The 19,275-nt window shown below is 54.3% G+C and overlaps 1 long non-coding RNA gene across 1 annotated transcript; it reads right to left on the bottom strand.

The window, feature by feature from the left end:
- Positions 1-1,549: 1,549 nt before the first annotated feature.
- Positions 1,550-16,141, bottom strand: LOC128771101 (uncharacterized). Its single transcript, XR_008416584.1, has 3 exons — positions 16,088-16,141; positions 15,947-16,015; positions 1,550-2,657 (listed from the first exon to the last, which is right to left on the bottom strand). It is a non-coding gene; the product is annotated as an uncharacterized LOC128771101 (long non-coding RNA).
- Between the last annotated feature and the right edge of the window lie 3,134 nt (positions 16,142-19,275).

Below are 19,275 nucleotides of genomic sequence, written 5' to 3'. Positions count from 1 at the left end.
TGACCGCGCACTCTGGTTTCCTCCCACACTGCCAAAGCGTCGGACAGTTGATGGCTGTCAATCATCCTCGCGTGACACCGTCAGACGCCAGAAGGTCGTGATCTGGGAGCCTCAGAGGCCTGAGAGGAATGACGCCAAACTGAGCGGTGGTGAGTGAATCTGGTCGGTGAGAAACGTGTCTGTTAAACCCTTGACGCCAGAAAACCTTCCGTCACCAGACTGGTGTCCACCTCCAGGCAAACGGCATGAGACGTCCCAGCGTCCGCCTCCGAGAAAAGCGGCTCTGAGGATCAGATTGTTTTGTTTATTTCCACCTTTATTCCTGCAGCAAAGTCCTGTTGAGGTGAAGGAGGCACCGTCTGGATTCATCGTCCAAACTGGCTGAATGGCAAGTTCTTCCACATCAGAAAACCTGACCTCAGGTCCGTGTGACCTCTGACCCTCATCAACGTTTGCTACTACCCTGGTGTGAAGCCCCACGCAGTCGCTTGAGTTTGCCGTCCTCCCATCGGTCCACTCCTGGTCCTCCTCACTGGACACACACACAGTGAGTGTTTTGTCAGGAATTGGTCCCCTGGACTGACACCGCAGAGGAGTTGTGTTACTGCCGTCACTGATCCTGCATGTGTGTCCTGGCGACAACACTGACAGGAACTCCTCCTCCTCCTCCTCCTCCTGCTGCTGCTGACCCTGCAACAGTCCTTCGTACGGCTATGACTCCTTCTGCTTCAGCTGACGCCAGCACCAACTCTGTTGTGTTTATTTATAACTGTAACAAATATATCAAATACCAACAGATCTACTACGACACAGAAGTATTACTAATAATCATCAAAGAGCTAAAAGTACTGATTACCGCAAGGACGAGGAGGAGCACAAATGCTACGTCTAAGCTCACTAAAAACACTTCTACTACTGTTACGGCTGGCCTGCTCTTATATTCCACTATTACTACAGTCAGTGGAAGGAAAACACCAACACATGAATGATGTTTGAGGGTCATGTGACAGGAAGTTCAAATCAACAGCCAGGAAGTGACACGATGTGACTCGGTGAGGGAGACTGTGACTTGTTGTCAACGACAACAACAACAACAAAATCACTAGTCTTCCACACCGACACACAGCAGAAGGAGTCGGGACCGGAACGCCAACGCCGGACACACGGACTGGACCGGACTGGACCAGAACGCCAACGCCGGACACACGGACTGGACTGGACTGGACCGGACCGACGACGCCGGACACACAGACTGGACCGGACTGGACCGGACTGGGCCGGACCGCCGACACCAGACACACGGACTGGACCGGACCGCCGACACCGGACTGGACCGGACCGACGACGCCGGACACACAGACTGGACCGGACTGGACCGGACCACCGACACCAGACACACGGACTGGACCGGACCGCCGACGCCGGACACACAGACTGGACCGGACCGACGACGCCGGACACACAGACTGGACCGGACTGGACCGGACCGCCGACGCCAGACACACGGACTGGACCGGACTCGAGTCTGAACCAGCTCCCTCATGTAACTGACATAGTCATGTGACAGTGCCGTTGCTGGATGATGGAGCTACAGAGCATCCACACACACACACACACACACACACACACGGTTTAATTTGCTGCTGTTGGTTCTGTAAAGCTGCAGCAATAAAGTTGGATCCTCGTGGGATGAAGGGAGGAGAAGGTGGAGGAGGGAGGAAATGCCAAGCAGGAGGAGGAGGAGAGGAGGAGCTGAAGAAAGGGCAGCGGAGCAAAGGTCAAAGGTCAACAGTGATACAAGAGGACCATCCTGCTGGCGTGGTCACAACTACACCTCCTACTTCCTGCTCCACTCCAGTACTTGTGCGACTCCAGCACCTGTGTCTCCGTCGACAGAGCGACGGACGGAAAAGAGAAGAGTAAACGGAGGATAAACGGCGGCAAATTAAGGCGCGAAGAGAGGAGAGAATGGAGGATGATGGGACTATTAGAGGAGGACACACAAACAGCAGCGGGAGGAGGAGGAGCCTGACGGATCATGATGTTGGCGCTTGTGCGCTGAATGACAAACATCCTGTCAGTGAACGATATTGTGGGTTAGAGGCGTCGCCGGCCTGCTTCCTGTTAATATCGCCGCCGCGCCGCGCCGACCTCTTCTTCTATTGCCATTAATCTCTAATGGCGGAGAGCGTCCGTGCGCCACACGCCGCGCCGCAGCGCTTCATTACCGTTTCCCAGGAAACGGCAACAACAATCGGCTCCACGGACGCACAAACATGTGACCTGCGCCGCACAGCTGCCGCCGAATCTGCTCACACGAGTTCGACTGTTCTGAGACGGTTCCAGTGTGGGACGCGGGAGAAGGGAGAAGGGAGAGAGGTGGGGGAGGTAGAGGGGGAGAGAGGGAGGGAGAAGAAAGAGAGAAGGGGAGAAAAAGGGGAAGAGGGGAGTCACAGAAGGTGTTGAAGATGACGGACTCGTCCACCCTTCAAAACTGTCGCTCAACTGCTGGAACTTCTACCACCGAGTGACGTGACGCTTGGCTCCACTGCCGCCCAGAGGTCAAAGGCCACGCCCCACCTCCTCCACTGGTGAGCTGGACAACAAGAACCAGAGGAGTGGACTCTGGCGGGTCTCTTCTGGAGAACCTCCCACGCCTGGAAGACAGGAGACAGAGGAAGCTGAGGTTAGAGTTGCTCTTCTTCAGGTGTTCAACAGAGAAACGCCTTGTGCCCTGGGGCCTCCTCCCAGCTGGACATGTCCAAGTCACCCCTGGACAACTGAGCTTCTCTCTCTCTCAGAGGGTCCAGACAGAGGAGCTCTTGGGCTGGGGACCTCTGGTGAGAGCTTTGTCTTCTGGCACAGCTCTTTCTGCTCCACCCTCCCCTCACTCCTGATACTCCAGCTCCTCCTCCTGGAGAAGATCTCATCTCCAACCTGGTTAGGAGGCTCTGTCAAGTGGAGGAGCTGTAGAACCAGGCTGCTGCCCTTCGCTGACGTCAGTCACCGTCACCATGGACCAACTCGCTCCCCGGCACTTCACCGAGCGCTGGGCCGAGCCCCACACAGAGACAATGAACTGATGTTGCCTCCACTAAATCTCCTCTGACCTTATCAGCCGGCTTCATCATGTCAACACACACACACACACACACACACACACACACACACACACAGTGGTCACGCTGACATTTGTGGCGGGATGAAACGTCTATGGGTCACACAGAGCTGCATCACTGTACCCATCCATCACCAGCACCTTGCTCTCCAGGTGAGCCACAGCTCCCGTTCTAAGATGAGCTGCTGCATCTGTCCAGCTGTAGGCGCAGGTGAGGACCAGTCACAGGCGAGGACCAGTCACAGGGAGGACCAGTCACAGGTGTGGACCAGTCACAGGGAGGACCAGTCACAGGGAGGACCAGTCACAGGTGTGGACCAGTCACAGGGAGGACCAGTCACAGGTGAGGACCAGTCACAGGGAGGACCAGTCACAGGGAGAACCAGTCACAGGTGTGGACCAGTCACAGGGAGAACCAGTCACGGGTGAGGACCAGTCACAGGGAGAACCAGTCACGGGTGAGGACCAGTCACAGGGAGGACCAGTCACAGGGAGGACCAGTCACAGGGAGGACCAGTCACAGGTGTGGACCAGTCACAGGCGAGGACCAGTCACAGGGAGAACCAGTCACGGGTGAGGACCAGTCACAGGGAGGACCAGTCACAGGGAGGACCAGTCACAGGTGTGGACCAGTCACAGGCGAGGACCAGTCACAGGGAGGACCAGTCACAGGCGAGGACCAGTCACAGGCGAGGACCAGTCACAGGTGTGGACCAGTCACAGGCGAGGACCAGTCACAGGGAGGACCAGTCACAGGGAGGACCAGTCACAGGTGAGGACCAGTCACAGGTGTGGACCAGTCACAGGCGAGGACCAGTCACAGGGAGGACCAGTCACAGGTGTGGACCAGTCACAGGCGAGGACCAGTCACAGGGAGGACCAGTCACAGGGAGGACCAGTCACAGGTGAGGACCAGTCACAGGTGTGGACCAGTCACAGGCGAGGACCAGTCACAGGTGTGGACCAGTCACAGGCGAGGACCAGTCACAGGGAGGACCAGTCACAGGTGTGGACCAGTCACAGGTGAGGTCTCCACCAGGCAGCTGGCTCTGATCTGGACCTAGGTGGTCCAGAGACAGACTCATGCTGGAGTTCCACATTCTCCATGGTAAGTGAGACCAAAGCTTCACAGATCAGAGAGGAAAGCTTGACCTGACAAACCAGGGGGGCGTCATGACTGGGACGTCTCGACCTGGAGGTGAAGAGGAGGAACTCTTCATCTGCAGCGTCTCACCTCACTGTGAAGGGAAAGATCAAGATCAGTTGGTAACCACACACCACGATACTACTGATCATTGTAGTAGAACTTCATCAGTACTTCAACTTCTGCCATGGATGGTACGATTACTGGCTAGTGTACTGCAAACTACTGCAACCAGTACTAGCTGGACGAGCTACTACACAAACGTCTAAGTCAGTGCCTTCACTGCCATGTATTCTGGTACTTCTACAGCCTCTGGAGGATCGGGTTTGATGGGCAGGTCAAGCATGTGACCTGGTCCTCACAGCTTCTCCTCTCTCTGTCACACACCACCCACACCCTGATACCATCGATTCTGATCCACGACTCAAGCGCAGCGTGGAGCCGACTCTTGTTCACTGAGCGGAAGAGAGTCCAGACGGAAGTCCGGCTCCTGCAGCACGGTGTGCAGGCCCCCCCCCACACGCCCTCCCCACTCTCACTCCAGAGTCTCTCTTCTCTCTCTTCTCCCCGAGTCTCTCTTCTCTCTCTTCACAACGAGTCTCTCTTCTCTCTCTTCTCCCCAAGTCTCTCTTCTCTCTCTCTTCTCCCCAAGTCTCTCTTCTCTCTCTTCTCCCCGAGTCTTTCTTCTCTCTCTTCTCCTTCAGTCTTTCTTCTCTCACTTCTCTCTGAGTCTCTCTTCTCCCCGAGTCTCTCTTCTCTCTCTTCACGAGTCTTTCTCCTCTCTCTTCTCTCTGAGTCTCTCTTCTCTCTCTTCACAACGAGTCTCACTTCTCTCTCTTCTCCCCAAGTCTCTCTTCTCTCTCTCTTCTCCCTGAGTCTTTCTTCTCTCTCTTCTCCTTGAGTCTTTCTTCTCTCACTTCTCTCTGAGTCTCTCTTCTCCCTGAGTCTCTCTTCTCTCTCTTCACAACGAGTCTTTCTCCTCTCTCTTCTCCCTGAGTCTCTCTTCTCTCTCTTCACAACGAGTCTTTCTCCTCTCTCTTCTCTCTGAGTCTCTCTTCTCCTTGAGTCTCTCTTCTCTCTGAGTCTCTCTTCTGACTGAGTCTCTCTTCTCTCTGAGTCTCTCTTCTGACTGAGTCTCTCTTCTCTCTCTTCTCCTTGAGTCTCTCTTCTCTCTGAGTCTCCCTTCTCCCCGAGTCTCTCTTCTCTCTGAGTCTGTCTTCTCTCTCTTCTCCCAGAGTCTCTCTTCTCTCTCTTCTCCCTGAGTCTCTCTTCTCTCTGAGTCTCTCTTCTCCTTGAGTCTTTCTCCTCTCTCTTCTCTCTGAGTCTCTCTTCTCTCTGAGTCTCTCTTCTCCTTGAGTCTCTCTTCTCTCTCTTCTCCCTGAGTCTCTCTTCTCTCTGAGTCTCTCTTCTCCTTGAGTCTTTCTCCTCTCTCTTCTCTCTGAGTCTCTCTTCACTCTCTTCTCCCCGAGTCTCTCTTCTCCTTGAGTCTCTCTTCTCTCTGAGTCTCTCTTCTCTCTGAGTCTCTCTTCTGACTGAGTCTCTCTTCTCTCTGAGTCTGGGTGACAGAGGCGGACGCAGCGTCAGGAGAGCGATGGCGAGGGGTCGGCCCCCAGCGGCAGACGCCACCTCCACCTCGCACCAGAGCGCCCTCCCGCTCGCCATCTCAGGGACTTCCTGTCACATGACCTCGACCTGCACCGTCTGCAGCTCTGTGAGCAGCAGAGGAACAACTGGTCATTGACCTCGCTACTGTGTGAAGGAGAACTGGACCCCGAGGGCCTCCCGGTGCACAGGTCCGCAGCCTCACGCCGTCTTAACAGGCGGCCCTGCAGTGGTTCGATTCCCGACAGCGTCTCGGCTGCACTTGTCAATAAAGATTTGGCCGTGACTTGAACAACACTTGCTGCTGCCAATATTTATCATCTGCTCAACATGACGGGGGGCGAAGGGGGAGGGGGGGTCTGTTGTTTGTCCTCACGCAGGTGTGTGTGTGTGTGGGGGGGGTCTAGGTATGAGTAACGTGACTCACAGTAACACAGACTTGTACTAGTAGTATGAGCTGAAGAGGCACGTGTAGTACAGTTGTAGCTGAGGTTGTCGAAGTCAGAATTGAAGTATCAGAATCAAAAAACTTCATCAATCCGGAAGTGAAGTATCACTATGTTGCAGTGTCTCTGGTGCTGTGGAGTAATTACAATAGTAGGTGAAGTCGTAGCCATTTACAGTTGTAAGATAAGATCGTCTCACACTGAGAACACAGTGGGGTGCAAAGGTTACGAACAGCTGCGACAGTCGAAGCACTGGCTGGACTCGCAGTACGGAAGAGAGTCTCACCGGACCAGTAGTCGGAGTAGTCGTTCAATCTCTTGTTGTCACAGAGTCTTCGCAGTACCAGTGGCCATGGTAGAGCTCAGACAGCAGTCTCCACACGAGTCAGGACAGGTGTCAGAGTCCTGCGATAGTGGCCCCGACAGTACCACGACTGCTTGTGTGTAAGTCGAAGCATGTGCAGTAGTAAAGCTGGTGGTTGCTGGATCAGAAGTGTTGCTTCAGTGCTCTCGACTACAACACAGCCCGAGGGCTCTGACCTGGGAGGCGGGTTCAAGGTCATCAGCGAGCATGAGCCTGACACACACACACACACACACCTGCGTCGGCGATCTCCACCTGTGTAGAACGCTTCCTAGCAACCGTCGCCGAGCAGCGACGTCGTCAAGACACACACCTGTTTGATCTGGCGGGACCCTCTGTGATAAGTGGGCCGGTTTCCATGGCGACCCGCTATATGGGATGGATCCACGCGGCGCTATTGACTGGCCTTGGATTATCAACACACAAGCTCACTCAGGCTTGGAGAGAGGACACACACACACACACACACACACACACAACAAACACAACATTTGGGTGAAAACAACTGCAAAAATTTCATGAAAAAAAGTAGTTTCTTTTTTGTCACCTTCGAAGTGAAGAACAGCAACTGTACGCAGGAGGAGCTAGCGTTAGCAGCGCTGCCATGGAAACAGCGAAACATAAACAGGTTTAGGCTTCGCACCTAGCGAGGCTAACACCCGAACCATCAGTTCGGAAATAAGTTAGGACATAGACACAGAGAATGACGTCTCCAGAGGAGAGACACGACAGCTGTGTAGCAGAGGCGCTCCAAGGCTGGCAGTTGTTTAACGGTACTAAGCAATGCTAGTTAGCATTTTTGTTAGTGGCTTCTTCAGTGTCAGGAGCACAGCTGGGAATGACGTCACAGCCCAGGCCAGATCGCTCCAGTGACCCCAGGACGACGCTGCACACACGCCGTCGCAGACATCAACCAGGCTAGCGATAGCCACTGTTAGCACGGTCCGCATTGTAGTTCGGATATACGGCACGAACATATAAAATGACACTTCCTGTTCTTCATATATAAAACAATACTATGTGTTCGGCTAATTCAGAGAAGAAATAAATAGAAGGCGAATATCGGCGATATTGGACGAGCCCTCCTCCCCCTGTGGACACACTGAGCAGCCATCTTGGATTATGAACGCCGGGTGGTGAGACTGGTGTGTTCCACTTGTCATGAGGACATTTCCAGCCCCAACCACCCAATGATGTCACCTGACTTTGAGTTTGGAGGGAGAATTCCCACCAACCAGAGTTCAAAAACCAAGATGGCGTCCCTGAATCCAGTCAGGATGAAAGAAGGTCGAAAAGGTCGAAACACTCCATAGGCAGCAAACACATTGTGCAAACGTGTACTGCTTCTTCGTCCAGCAGGTTTACGTGTTGTTTATCAAGAAATGTCTGCCATCCGGACGACAGCGCATGAGAATTGCTTCCGTGGAAGCCCCATCTTATTTTCCGACCTCGATGACTCGTCAGCTTGGGGGCGGAGCCAGTAATTTCCCAGCTCTGAGGACAACAGAAGCGCGGCGTGATAGCTAGCTGTTAGCACGTGGCGGCGGCGACCCACAGGTGGGGCAGGACTCTGTGTTTCCTGGCGGAGAGTTGTCAGCTTCACGACGAACCAAAATGAAGGAGACTGTGACAGCTACATCACACAGCAGCGAGTCCGAGTCGTCTCGAGGCATCACGTCGTCTTCACGCCTGCTGCCGCCGTCGCAGCACAGTCTCACCCGAAGACGTGTGAGGAAAGGTCGTGCGTGAGAGCGAGCAGATGGTTGGACGCTGGCGGAAACTCTCCGTGTTCAGGTGAGCAGGAGGAGACCTGCGAGGGCGAGGAGACGAGGCGCAGCCAGAAATAGAGTCGCGCTCGAGTCGGCCGACGTGTGAGGAGCCGCCACTTCTGCGGAGGCGTGGAGTCCAGGCGGCAGAAACACGTAAAGCTGCGGGGAGCGGATGGGTCCGAGCGTGCCCAGACAGGAAGTGACCTGCAGGACCTGCCGCTGCCGCCTCACTCACCCGGGACTCGTTCCAATTCATCCCTGATTTCATCTCACCCCAAATCTGCTGAGACACCCCTCAGCTCTCAGTTAGACTGGTCATGTTTTGCTTCATAAAGCGCTTTGTTTTGCAAGTGGCGGTGACTTCTGTCACGTGAAGGCCACACTTGGCGTCGCCACATCCACCGTCCAGTTTCACGTCCTTCACGGCACTTCGGTCATTTCGGCTCCTGAACGATGACACAGGAAGCCCATTTTAACTTGAAGAAACTATGAAAAAATCAAAGCATTATCCTGGAAAATCATAGTGTAGTTGAGATTTCATTATGAATTGCAATTTGATGTGCAGGTTTGATGCACTTTGATTTACGATGTCAAGTGAAAGAAAAATCTGATGATATTCACGAAGCATTTCTTCTAAAGTTACCATTATTGAAAAGAAAGGGTTTGGATTTTTTGAAAGTTTTCCATGATTTGGCCTCACTATTTTTCTGGACATTAAAATAGGAACAAAAGAATCAAATGAAAAGTGGCGGCCTAAAACACCGAGGGAGTCGGGTGGTGTGTGCGTGTGAGGAAGTGTACTTCACAGCCTCTTCCTTCCACAGCCCTCGCTCATCTCTTCCACAGTCTGACCTCAACTCTCCGGTTCTGACCCGCGAGCCGGACGCCCGCCGGACACAAAGCGCTTCTCTTCCAGGGGCGCAGTTTTCTCAGCACGCCGGCGACGGAGACGGCCAAACAATGACCGCCGGCCAATCGACGGCGGTGAGTCACCGACCTCGTCTGGGTCGCCAGGACGCCGGCGGCGAAGCCTTCGCTCCTGCAGCTGTCGCACAGCCACCTGCTGCACAGGCCACCGCATGTCCACACCCACTGGTGCGTCGGACAACTCCGGTTTCCTCCCACCCCTCACAAACTGTCTCCAGGTGTGAGTGAGGCCGGGACCGTCAAACACGTCGACCCAGGTCGTTTTTTTTGGGTCATCGGGGGGCGAAGAGGCCCGGCCTGGCCCCGGGGCCTCCCCCCGCCGGAGGAGTCCTGACCTGACCTCTGTCCAGGAGCAGCACTTTGCCGTGTGGACACTCTGGCCCGGGAACCTCTCGGGTCCGATCTGAAGGAGGCGGAGCCTGGACGGAGGCGTGAGCCGCGGCTGTGTTCGGCCGTGACGGCGGACAGCTGATCCCTGAACTGCTCGCGACACAACTTTCCAGCGTTTTGTTCGGATCCATTTGGAAGGAATCGATGCAGCAGGATGACGGACAGCTGCTCTTGGAGGAGCTGCTGGTCGTCATGGCGACGCCGACGTTATTCTGACTGAAGTGAAAGTCGAGACGTGGCTTTTTTCTCTGTGCTCCAGTCTTCACTGACGTGAATCTACGGGCGACACAGCTGCTCGTCCCAGCTAGCCAGGGTCGCGGCGAAGCTGCTCTGAGCAGCTCCAGTCTGGATCAATCACAGGGTGGTCCTGAGGGAACCGTCGACCTCAGAGAGCCACCTGGAAGGTGCCCTAGTCTGGACTAGAGCCTCCTCCTCTCCACACGTCCAAACCATCTGAACTTGGTCTCCAAACCTCACTAGACCCATCGCCGACCTCCTCCCCTCCCACTAGCATCTTCATCTCTGACTCTCCTGACTCTGACTCTGAGTCTCTGAGCGTCATGGCAGGGACCTCACAGAGGTCTCCACCCTGCCGCACGCTCGCCTGGTCAGGTGACCACCCCACCTCTGACACCTCCAGCAGCAGGTGGACCTGACTGTGAGGCTGGGACTCCCTCAGAGTCAGAGCTCAGTGAGGACTGGACAAGTTGTGTGATTCTCCGTGTTCCTTCCTCATCCTCAGGTCACTCCCCTCCCCCACCCCTCACCTCTCTCCAGGGACAGAAAAGGCCAGACATCAAACATGGATTTAACTTGTTTTTGCCGAGGAGGAGGGACGGAGAATTGACGGAGGGATCGAAGAAGGGGAGGGGGAGGAGCGGTGAGATAGAAGAAATGTGAGATTTTGACATTCGCCCCGAAAACCTTGGCTACAGAACTGCAGCGTGACATTTAGGAAGCTGCAGTTCCCGCCGTCCTCGCCGTTCACTCACGGCCAGCATGAAGGCGCCCGCTGAAATCCACTGCACATCTTCACGGACGACTAAAAATCACATTCCAATTGAAAGCAAATGACTTTGTAGAGGCAGGAGCGATTATCGTTTTTAAACATTTGAAACAGATCAACATTTGGATTTTTTAGGTTCAATAAGATCAATGTTTCCCTTCATTTGAATGTGTTGAAATTTGAAGATGGAGGCTTTAAACTAAGGCTGTAATAATGACAGTTGTCCACCATTTTGTAAAGAGGTTCATGGATTGTTTTTAAGACAAACGTTTGAATGTAAATAATTAGAATCAACACTTCACACTCGAGATCTAAAATATTTTCAACATAAAAGTTATATTCATTTAAAAACAAATACATTTAACCCATTTCTATTTGACATTATTTAGGCGTTTTAGCCAAAAAAACGTAATGTTCATATAAAATGTTTTAACGCCTCAGGAGCCTCTTCACGTTTATCATTTATATGATGTTACCTGTACAGAAATGTGTTTTCTTGACATGTTGTTTGTGTGTGCGCTGACTGCTGGTGAGCCACAGAGGAGAAAGAGGTGAGGGTAGCGAGGAGGAAGCCACAGGTGGGAGGAGGGGCAGGAGGTCAGCGCCTCACGCTCGGCTGCAGCGGCGGCTGACGGTGACTGGTGTTCAAACAAGACGACAGCTGCCACAAACACGGCCTCGCGCACACAGACGCGCGCGGCTCAGCGGGAGCCGAGCGGCTTTATGGCACCCTGTTATCTTCTCCTGCGTCACCGTGGCGACACGGCCGACACGGTGATTGCCCCGCCGCTCGCAGAGGGTCTGACAGCTCAATCACTCGTCACATCAAGCCGCGCGCGCTCGCTCGCTCGCTTGCTCTCCCTCTCCTGTCATGGCCGCCGCCGCCTGTTCAGTCGAATCGCGCCGTGATTGACGGAAGGTTTGATCAGAGTTGAGGAGTCGCCGTTCAGCCATAATTTTGTCGTCTGAAATCACTTTGGGCAAATTAGTCTGTCAGCCAGCTCTCCACCAAACACCCCCCACCCCCCTCCGCCCCTCCCCTCGAGCACACTGCACTACAGTAGTAGCTCGCAGGAGAAGGACAACGTGGCACTGACACAAAAGTACAAGACGTGCGGATGACCTTTGACCTCAGGAACCTCCGCGTGGGCGTGTTTGTGTCTATGACCTGAGTCCGGGCTGTCGCCTTCTGATGACATCACCACGTGGCTTCACTTCAAATGAAGGATCTCGATCATCATTTCTGCCCGCAAAGATGAAGCTCGGGAGTCGCATGTTGATGACATCACTCTCTGAGAGCAGTGGTCTGCAGCTGCCTGGACCGAGCTGAACGGGTCGGTACCAACCGGAGAAGGAGTCCAGCTCCTCTGTCGCCATGGAGACCGTCAGAGGTCAGTGTCACGCATGCATTTTAATGTTGCTGTTCACCCATATATCCACCAGGGGGAGCAGCACTGAGTCAAACGTTTATGACAACAACAAAGTGGAAAACCAACTGTGACAACGACTGTGGAAGAAGTGTTGTAGGGGGCGCAGTCCGTGAGATATATGGCCACTGGAGGACGGAGAGTTTCCGCCATTGTCATGTCTTCTTCCTGTCTCATTAGAGCTGTGTAACAGCAACACTGCCCCCCATGGTTTCTGCTGGTACTGCACATCCGTAAGCTTCATGGAATAATCATGAAATACAGAAGAAATGAAGGCGGAGCACGGACAGAAGTCTCCGCCGGGATGTGATGCTCTGACACTGACACACTCACAAACCAAACCCTGCTTGAAGCCCCTCCCACTCGCCAGCTCATAGCGTAGCTTCGGCGCCAGCTGTACACACCACTCTGCAGAGGGAGCGGAGGAGGACGAAGAGGCGGGACTTTGAGACAGGCGGCGCCTCAGAGCGCAGGACACTGCTCGCTGCAGTGGCGAGCAGGAATCCAAGCTATGAATCTGCTGCGCGTCTCGGGCAGGATCAGGGACAGAACTCGGGTTCGTCCGACCCTCCTCCGTGACCCTCGTGGTCTGGAGAGTTTCTCGCCGTAGGACTTTCAACTCTGACTCGAAGCCCTCAGGTCCCCGGTGCCCGGTGCTGTTGGTACCAGCTGGTCCAGCTGGTCCTCTGGCACGCTCGGCGCTCACAGCAGATCCGACTCTGCTGGAGGAGGCCATTTATGAATCCGTCCACTCAATAGTATATAATTCACCCTCTCCTCACTGAGAGCCACAATCACAGCCGTCACAAATGCACCCCCTCCCCCTCGCCTTCCCCCGCCCCTGCTTCCTGCTGCCTCTCCGCTATTTCAGTCCACACACACACACACTGGCGTCTGTCTCTCACCTTTCCCCAGCCTCTCCCCCTAAACACATAGCTCACCTGAAGCAGCACTGAAACTGGGACCCGGTTAAAATCACCCAGTTATTTTGAAGTCTTCATCCTCCAATTGAGGTTTGGACCTGTGAGGACCAGCAAAAGGTCCCCATGAAGACACAAGGTCCCCACGAGGACAGTGTTTTGTCAAGAATTGGTGCCCACGAGGCAGTATAAAAAAGCCCCCTCACTCACTCACTCACTCACACACCTACACTCACTCCCTCACTTACTCACTCCCTCACACATCTACATACTCACTTCCTCCCTCACTCCCTCACTCACTCACTCCCTCACTCACTCCCTTACACACCTACACTCACTCCCTCACTCACTCACTCCCTCACTCACTCACACACCTACACTCACTCCCTCACTCCCTCCCTCACTTCCTCACTCCCTCACTCACTCACTCACTCCCTCACTCACACACCTACACTCACTCCCTCACTCCCTCACCTACACTTACTCCCTCACTCACTCACTCCCTCACACACCTACACTCACTCCCTCACTTACTCCCTCACTCACTCCCTCACACACCTACACTCACTCCTTCACTCCTTCCTTCCCTCCTCACACACCTACACGCTCACTCACTCCCTCACTCACTCACTCACTCCCTCACACACCTACACTCACTCCCTCACTCACTCAATCACTCCCTCACTCACTCCCTCACTCACTCCCTCACTCACTCACTCACTCACTCACTCACTCCCTCACACACCTACACTCACTCCCTCCTTCCCTCCTCACACACCTACACGCTCACTCACTCCGTCACTCCCTCAAACACCTGCACACTCCGTCACTCACTCCCCCCCTCACTTCCCCCCACCTCTCTTCCCCCCTCACTCATCCCCTCACACACCTGCACAATCCATCACTCACTACCTCACTCACTCCCTCACTCCCTCACACACATACTCACTCCCTCCGTCACTCCCTCACACACCTGCACACTCCGTCACTTCCCCCCACCTCCCTCCCTCCCCACCTCCCTCCTTCACCCCCTCACACACCTGCACACTCCCTCCCTCCCCACCTCCCTCCCTCACCCCCTCACACACCTACACACTCACACATCACGGCGCAGTAACCAGGCAGCATCTAATTGCAATAATTGGAAGAATGTGGCGGCGGCCTGTCGGGGCACCTGTTAGCGCTGAATCTCTCCGGAGGCTGCAGATTGTATGTGCCGTGTCAAACCATTTGGTGCATGTGTGCGCGTGGGTGCCTGCATGTAAATGTGCGGCGGCCTGGGCGGTATGTGGGGGGTCCTGGCGGCGCTCCCACCTCACACCCAGCCAGAAGGACTCGCCGCCTGCGACACTTCCCCAGGCGACTCACCCGCAGAGATCTGGGTCTTTGACGCGCGGTGAATAATATTCATGATACATCACGGCCTTCACACTTCTGAGCCTGTCATTGCCAGAGGCGACGTGGGGGGGGGGGTGCCAAGACCTGCTCTGACAGCCCTCCAAACATGATGAATATTAAATAACGCGGGGCCTGTTTGTGCGTTTAACCCGCCACAGTTCAACAGCCCGAAGTGACGCGGCCGGACGTTACAGAAGCTTCTCTTCTGAGTCTTGTTCAGATTCAGTGGGCGGCGGTAAACAGCATCTGGACAGATGCGAGGAGCTGTCCTCCTCTCTGGTGCTGAAATTTCATCTTTCCTCTCATCCTGGCTGCACACGAACGCCTCTTTCATAAAGGCTGTAATTTCACAGCTTTCTAGAGGAAAAGGAGGGAATGGAAAATAATCATTTCCAGCACGGGCCACGATCTTTCGGGGGCGGGGGAGGAGGGGAGGCGTCCAGATGAGATGCACATCTGACACCAGCTCCTCTGACGGCTCATGCTTTGTCTTCAAGTCTCCAGCGAACGCAACGCGCGGATGTTGCTTTACCTCCAACTAAACATACGCTAACATTAGCATTTGACTTTTCCTGGCGGCTCATGGCTGGAGGAAGACGTGAGGCCGCTTGAATGACCGACGTTCTGAGCTCATGTCTGCACGGCTGCTGTCCGCCAGGCTGAAACCAGCGCCGTCAAATGAAGCTGTCTAAGATCAGTTTACTCTTGGATGGACTGCTCGGGTCTGGAACTGAAAGTTCATGCTGAAAATTTGCTCTCCATCTCTGCTCTAATTTTCCTGAACGCCTCACGTCCGACTTGGATTCAAGACCTGGTGAGGCGGTGGAGTTTCATGGGAACTCGAGCAAGTCAGCGCAAGTCACTGGTTGCTCATGTCGTCTGTCAGATGATGACATCACCACCTGGGTCTGAATCTCATCCTCATGTTAAAGGACGCGGGTGACGGGGTCAGATAGGCCCCACACAGGACGACGAGCTTCAGGCTCGTACGCAGCGTTCCTCACAGTCAAACTCCTTCATGAACTTCCCTGTCTCAGCACCAGGTGCCCAACACCACGCCCTCCTCCGCGACCTCTCAGCTCTGAGTTCACAGATGCACAAGCTCTCTCGCTCAGATGAATCCACTGTCGCGTTAACTGGACTCAAATGTGCTGGAGTCTTCCTTCCCCAGACCTGACCTGGCCTCTCGCACCTGTGGAGGTTCATTAACACGTGACTCTGTTGACGAACCTCCACAGCACCAGTCGTTCACAAAGAGAAAAAGCAACAGTGTGCTCAACATCACGTGACGGGTAGAGGCCCGAACCGGGTGAGACGCGGGTCACCAACAGGGGGCCCGGCAGCAGAGCGGGGCGCGCATCGATCGCATTACCGGCTCAGTAAGGCTAATTGGCGCGAGAGGTCGATGGAGTTCGGATTGAAAGGCGCCACTCACCGCGCGCACGCGGCGTCCTCGAGTCCACTTGTCCTCGCGTCACTGCGTCCTCGCGTGGTCGCGGAAGAGCTGAAAGAGAGACAGAAGTGAGTTGACGGCAGCGCAGCGGTGGCGCCGGCGGGCGCGCGCCTGCGCTCTCACCTGGTCAGCAGAGAGTGGCGGGGGAACCAGCCTGCGCTCTCACCTGGTCAGCAGAGAGTGGCGGGGGAACCAGCCTGCGCTCTCACCTGGTCCGGAGAGAGTGGCGGGCGCGCGCCTGCGCTCTCACCTGGTCCGGAGAGAGTGGCGGGGGAACCGGCCTGCGCTCTCACCTGGTCCGGAGAGAGTGGCGGGCGCGCGCATGCGCTCTCACCTGGTCCGGAGAGAGTGGCGGGGGAACCGGCCTGCGCTCTCACCTGGTCCGGAGAGAGTGGCGGGGGAACCGGCCTGCGCTCTCACCTGGTCCGGAGAGAGTGGCGGGGGAAGCAGCCTGCGGAGCGGCGCGGCTGCTCCTTTAAAGAGCCGCGCTGCACCAATGGGAGGTCTGAGCGCAGGATGGGAGCTGACGTCAGCCACTCCAACTTCACGGCCGCAGGAATTAGAGCGTCGTGATTGGAGCGGCTGGAGAGAGAGAGAGAGAGGAGGGAGAGGGAGAGGAGGAGGGAGAGGGAAAGAGGGAGGACCCGCAGCTCGGTCCTGGTGCCGGAGCTCGGATCGTGCGCGACACCAGCGGACCCTCTTCTTCAGTCTCAGGCATCATGTGAGGCGTCTCTTCTGATACACGCACGCACATCAGAGCGGGTCCGCCCGAGCGGCGAGTTCTGGTCCGGTTTGTGATTCTGACGGCGGCGCCACGCTCTGACAGTCAGAGAGCGAACGTCACATTAGCAGCTTTCAGTGTCATCTAGTTGGTTCTGCTTTCGTTTATGAAAAAAAAACCCCATCAGAGTCAAAATAGTATTAATAACCTTTATCGGAATGGTGTTAGGGAAAAGGGCACAAATAAAAAAAAAAGCATATAAAATGTATAAAATGTTTGGAGTTCGGTCATGAAAAATAAGGACAGTGAAATGGAAACATGAAGAATGCAGCGAAAACCACAAACGTCGACTGAACTGAACCGATGGAAAAATAAATCTGTAAAAAACACGTGTTTTCGTCCTCTAAACCAGTCAAATCTGGGATGGAGCAACAGTCAGAGCAGGGAGCGGCCAACAATCTTGTGTCGTAACTCGGAATTTTAAAACAAATTAGAAAGACATGCATGATAAAACTTATTGTCTCTCTCTCTCTCTCTCCCTCTCTCTCTCTCTCTCTCTATATATATATATATATATATATATATATATATGTAAAAGCTTCTCTCGTTCTCGGAGCATCAGAAGCCATGTCGAGCCGAACATCCTCCTTCAGTCAGACGAGGTGAAGGGAAGCCAAAAACATGAGCCGCTCTCTTCCTCCGTCACGTGACCGCCCAACCTGGTGGCAGCCGTCCGTCACAGCGCTTCTCTTCCACTTCAATCACTGGTTTTGTTTTTTTCGTCTAATGACTACGTGTCCGCAGCCGCCCGAGTAAACATGCAATAAAAAGGAAACGGAGCGGCGCAGGGATGTTTTTCAATCATGATTCAATATCTAGGAGACAAGTGGCGCAGCAGCTCCGCGGAGCCCGGGCGGGTTTTCTGGAGAAAATCCCTCGATATTGCCCAGGAAGCAGCAGATCAGCGGAGAGCTGAGGCGGGCGGGCGGGCGGGACCAGGAGGCCGGATCCCTCCAGGTTCCCCCCTGGACACAGGAGAAAGGCGCTCGCTGTCAAGAGCTTGATTCATTCAGAGAAGAAAGAGGCCGACGAGGGCCCACACTTGAGTGTCTCAAAGGAAGAGACAGTAAACATGACTTTCTGAAGGAAAGATTGGAAACATCGGAGCTGTTTGAAAAGAAAAGCCGTCGGGTTAGGAAAGGACTAAATACACATTTAAAAATAAATGAAAAAGGATTTCAATGTTGAGTAAAAAGTTCATCATGGAAGCAGAAAGGGACAAAACCTTCGCGCTCACGCACGCAGCAGAGACAGAAACTTGACTTTGTCTTGCAAAAACATGGACAATTAAATGTGAGAACGGAGAGAAAAGAAGGGAAATTTCCGAGAAATGGAAATAGGAAGACCTAATGGTGCGTTCAGCTCCATGGGCATCAGGAAGTGAGTCAACAACCAAGATGGCTTCCCTGAGTGTCAACAGCAAGTAGAAGCTTTGTCACCATGAAGTGATGAAGGGAGGACCGCAGGTGTGTCCAGAATCCAGCTTTCCTGGCCGCCGCCATCTTGTCCCCTGACCTTGGTGACCGGAGCCAACCGGACCGTGACGTCATTCTTCGCTCCGAAGCAAACACGAGCTAATAGCATTTAGGATCTAGCAGAGGCTAGCTAGCGCGTGGGAGGTGCATCGTTGCAGGCGAACAGAAGCTGGTTGGCGGACACGGGCCGCCATGCTCACGCCGGTCTGCCCCAGAGCAGCGGCTCACTCGCCACCACCGCCGCTATATAAACATTAGCAGCGCCGTCGCACCTCACAGAAACAGGGTTGCATCACCAGAGAAGTCTGGCGGATGACAGACTCACAATCTGTCACCGGGTGTCTCCCTGATGGAGCGACGGCAGAGAGGCTGCAAAAGAGGAGTATTTTCAGGCACAAATGAGCCATTTGAAGGTCCATTGTGCGCCGCGTGCAGCATTGTGCTTCCCAGACTCACTGACTATTGTGGAACATGTGATTGTGTTGTCAAGTGCTGCTCCTTTTCTTGTTTGGAGGTTCATTATTTTCCGAGCCGTTTTTGAAAATGCTCAGCCGCAGATGCATGTTTTTATGTTGTAACTCGGCCGCACTGTCCCAGCGGAGCTTTTTTCAAACACTGAAGCGCCGGCGTCGTGCTCACGAGCTCGCCTCGCTCCACGCACACCTTCGCCCGTCTCCCTCGGCAGCTGATAGACCACAGACGTGGGGGTCTCCAGGAACCCAGGGGCTTGGAGACACACTGCTATCAGAATGGTGCTCGGGTTGTAACAATACAAGTTTATCTTGCCACATTTCATGGTAAAGGAAAATGTTTATTTCCTGATTGTGATTTATGTGTGAATGCTAGTGCTAGCTGCTGCACCCAGCTAACACATTAGCATCGTTGCTAAACGGGTTAAACAGGAATATTCCCTGTTGAAAGGAGGAGAATATTCTGTGCCAGTAAGTACTTGAAGTGAATCAGTGAGAGCTACCGTGGTTGGGCTCATGATTAGCATCAAACGGCTAACTCTGCTAACAGATTTGGTTGCAGGGGTGCGAACATGAATCCTACGC

The sequence above is a fragment of the Synchiropus splendidus genome, chromosome 14 (assembly GCF_027744825.2).
Source record: "Synchiropus splendidus isolate RoL2022-P1 chromosome 14, RoL_Sspl_1.0, whole genome shotgun sequence".
NCBI classification, from domain to species: Eukaryota; Metazoa; Chordata; class Actinopteri; order Syngnathiformes; family Callionymidae; genus Synchiropus; species Synchiropus splendidus.
This window is presented reverse-complemented; position numbering and strand designations above follow the sequence as displayed.